The 4,259-nt window shown below is 46.6% G+C and overlaps 1 non-coding gene across 1 annotated transcript; it reads right to left on the bottom strand.

Moving 5' to 3' along the window:
• Window positions 1-1,340: 1,340 nt before the first annotated feature.
• On the bottom strand, window positions 1,341-1,412 carry trnae-cuc (transfer RNA glutamic acid (anticodon CUC)). Its single transcript has one exon. It is a non-coding gene; the product is annotated as a tRNA-Glu (tRNA).
• Between the last annotated feature and the right edge of the window lie 2,847 nt (window positions 1,413-4,259).

The following is a 4,259-nucleotide window of genomic DNA, read 5'->3' as shown; positions in this document are numbered from 1 at the left end:
TATGCAGAGGATTGTGCATTAGATTACTTACAGTGTGGAAACAGGCCCTTCGGCCCAACAAGTCCACACCGCCCAGCCGAAGCGCAACCCACCCATACCCCTACATCTACTCCTTACCTAACACTACGGGCAATTTAGCATGGCCAATTCTCCTAACCTGCACATCTTTGGACTGTGGAAGGAAACCGGAGCACCCGGAGGAAACCCACGCAGACACGGGAGAACGTGCAAACTCCACACAGTCAGTCGCCTGAGGTGGGAAATAAACCCGGGTCTCTGGCGCTGTGAGGCAACAGTGCTAACCACTGTGCCACCGTGCCGCCCACTTATATAGAAGTGCATGCATGGAATGAGCTGCCAGAGGAAGTGGTGGAGGCTGGTGGCGGCATCTGGATGGGTATATGAATAGGAAGGATTTAGTGGGATATGGACCAAGTTCTGGCAAATGGGACAAGATGAATTTTGCATATCCGATTGGCATGGACAATTTAGATTGAGAATCTGTTTCTGTGCTTTACGTCTCCGACTCAATGGCTGGTGAAAAATATTGGCATTTGTCGAAACATTTATGCAGCAGAAAATTACAAGCGGGTAAAGATAAGCCTCACGTCATTGATCCACGAATCCCGGTGTAGTATGGATGTATTTCCAGTAATAGAGTTAGTATGACATGGAAGGAGTCCAACAACATGGCTTCTTTTATAAAAATTCACACTTGATACTTAAATCCGAGTCTTCTGGGAATCTAAGACAACCGTGCATTAATATAAGACAGATAAGTCTGGGGTATATGGTACGTATTTGATGGAATGTTTGTGGCTCTAAAAGCCTGTTTTGCAGTTGGTTCTGGGCTCGTAATATTTAACCGCAGAATATTGTATATCTTCAGTAAGAACGTCAATACAGCATGATAGATGTCCATTCAACAACTTGAGTCCATGTGAACTCTTCATGGAGTATGCAATCCACCACATTTCCCTGCTGAATATATTTACAAATAGATCAGCACAAAGATCTTGGTTATTAAGAGAGGTCAGAATGATCCACAGAAATTAGAATTGTGTGTTTTGATTTTCTATTGTGGACTGAAAGCGGTGACCTTTGCAATCTCTTTCCACAGGAATATTACAAGAGAAGAATTTGGAGGCAGAAATCTCAGACCAAACATCACATCGAAGTCTCACAGTCGCTTGATTCACCAGGACTTGGATATTGTTGGCTTTGACAACAAGGAGGAGGCGGTCGGTCTGCTGAGTTAGGTTTTAAACGTCAATGTGACTGGAAACTCAGAGTCTCACACACCCACACACGACAGTAGTGACCCGAACACGAAAAATGGCTTCCCTGACCGGGAATCGAACCCGGGCCGCGGCGGTGAGAGCGCCGAATCCTAACCACTAGACCACCAGGGAGACATGTGCACACGTCGGTATCTCTGCTGAAAATTGTTTCGCTGCCCGGGAATCAAACCCAGGCCAGGGTCGGAAGAAGACTTTCACCGGTACAGCCACCAATGTAATTTTATGTCTCCATTGCTCCCGATGCGATCACTCCAACATTGGGGAGACTGGAGAGTCAAGTTCACATCTCCGGGACACCCGCAACTATCAACCCCATCGCCCTGTGCCCCAACATTTCAACTCCCCCTCCCACTCGGCCGAGGACATGCAGGTCCTGGGCTTCCTTCGTCGCTGCTGCTTCCCCACCCGACGCCTGGAGGAAGAACACCTCATCTTCCGCCTCGGAACACTTCAACCCCAGGGCATCAATGTGGACTTCACCAGTTTCCTCATTCCCCTTCCCCCACCTTACCTCAGTTCCAACCTTCCAGCTCAGCACTGATCTCATGACCTGTCTTACTTGCCAATCTCCCTTCCCACCTATCCGCTAAACACTCCTCTCTGACCTGTCACCTCCATCCGCACCACCATTCACATATTTTACTCATTGCTACCTTCGCCCCAGCACACACCCACCCCCAATTTATCTCTCTACCCTGAAGGCGTCCTGCCTCTATTCCTGATGAAAGGCTTTTGCCCGAAACGTCGATTTACCTGCTCCTCGCGACATGCTTGACCTGCTGTGATTTTCCAGCACCATTCCGATCTAAACTCTGGCTTCCAGTATCTCCAGTCCTCACTTTTGCCTACCCAATACACCCAGTGTGACGATTTCACATCAACAAATTGACACAAGCAGACACAACGTCAGCAGAAACCCTAGCCACATTACCTGACAATAAATACATCTGTTAAATGATGTCCAGACAACGCAAACCCCTCAGCATCATGGTCGCCCACAATCCTACCAACACACTTGAACAGCGGCTAATGAACCTGAAATACCCGATACAAATAACCAGCAAACGAATGTTATTTCACAAAATACCATACAAGGAAATATATACATGAACTCTGCCGCACAGTTCTCTGTGTCAAGAAATGCTGGGATGAGATAAGGAAGATATTTTCAGCCAAAAAGAATCGACACTGACTGGACAGCCATGTACAATCACCCCTATCAGCCCAGGATGGAAGATCCTAAGGGATGAACAGTTTCCTTATTTTTGGAAGAGTCACAAATATGAGACTGGGTTTTGGTGCTTGTTCCTTTCTACTCCCAACATCCGCAGTGGTTGGGGCGGTGAGTTGGAGAAAGTGAAATGTGCCCGTGAGCAGCGTGTGGATTTCTTTCAGCTTCCTCTCCTCTGACAGCGCTGTGACTTGTCTCTGATGTTCTCAGGGACATTTACTGACGCGAGACAGTGAAAAGAGTCTCATTCCCGCAGATCAGGAATTCAAACCGTATGCCGGCTTCAGGACAATGAGAAAGATTAATTGGGGTGTGTGAAGAAGCTGTGAGCTGCATTTCAAACAGGTATGTGGAGTCAGATGCGTCATCCATTGCATCCCTGGCACTGTGCGTACCTGACGCCGCCATGCTGTAGAAATCTGACATTAACGCGGACATGCGCAGCAATGGGAACATTCACAATGTGAACAGCCAAAGACAATCACCGTCACTGCTTCCCTTCCATTGTCCCAACTTTGTGAAGCAGTATCTTTTTCTGGCAAATAAAACATATTAATCCTCAGGTGCCTGCTTCATTTCGATCACGACTTCACGCCTCTCACTGCTCTCGTCTCATTTCCAAATACTTGACTCATCGCCTCAAAAGCAGCTCTGTGGATATCTGCTTGTACCACCCTGACCGGCAGTGGGTTGCAGATTCCCGACCACTCCCAATGTGAGTGAAACATCTTTCACCCTCCACTGATTTGAATCTTAAAGAAGAACCTGGGGAACAGTCTCCCTTTCGTTTTGACGACATTTCTCATTTTGTAGTCGGCAGGGTTCACACCTGCGTGGGAAAACTGCAATAGATTTAAAGTCCGTCGCATTAACCACTCGGCCCACGAATAAAGAACCACACTGACAGCTTCATTTCTCAGGTCTCTCTGCCTGTGGAGCTGAGAAGGAGTAAATTATTGCTGGGTTTGTTTGAATCCAATCACTTCACAGGTTTCGAAAGGGTTAAATATCTGCAAATGGAGAGTCTGGTTGTTTCATCCCGAAAGATGAAATGAACTTTCAGTTAAAAGTAAAAACAGAAATTGCAGAAGCAACTGAGGAGGTCAGGCACCATCGGTGGAATGAGAATCAGAGAAAATATTTCACAACTCTGTTTTCTCCCACAGGTACTGCCAAACCTGCTGAGTTTCTCCAGCAGTTCCTCTTTCTGTCTCAGATTCTCAGCATCCGTTGTCCTCTACGTTAGAAATTAAATCAATTCAGCCTCTTGTGCAGGAATGAGAATCCTTTCAATTTCCCAAAAAATTGGCAGAGATTTCAAGGCATTTGGAAAAAAAGTAAAAGTGACATTAGGAAGAACATTTTCGCACAGGGAGTGGTTCGGATCCGTAAATGCCTGTCTGACCGTGACAAAGAGATAGATTCACGAACACCAAACGGAATTCGGTGGTCATGTTCAAAGTAACAATGTGGAGATTTACAGGGAGAAGGTAAGAGAATGATACGAATAGAGACTCTCATTTACTTGCTGTGTAGAACCAGCAGAGCTAAGGTGGGCCTCCAAATGCGCTGTGACACGTGTTGTGGTTCAGAGTGAACTCACAGTTCGACCAACGGAAGGTGGGAATTTAGAAAAAGTTTATGTTTACACAATCTCCTCACGTCAACGCAACAGCAAAATGGTTTAATTATCCGCCAGTGTAGAGAACCCGGTTCCTGGAGATGGG

This window comes from Chiloscyllium punctatum, chromosome 36 (assembly GCF_047496795.1).
Source record: "Chiloscyllium punctatum isolate Juve2018m chromosome 36, sChiPun1.3, whole genome shotgun sequence".
In the NCBI taxonomy this organism is placed as follows: Eukaryota; Metazoa; Chordata; class Chondrichthyes; order Orectolobiformes; family Hemiscylliidae; genus Chiloscyllium; species Chiloscyllium punctatum.
Note: the sequence above shows the minus strand (reverse complement) of the source record. Positions and strands in the feature narration are given on the sequence as shown.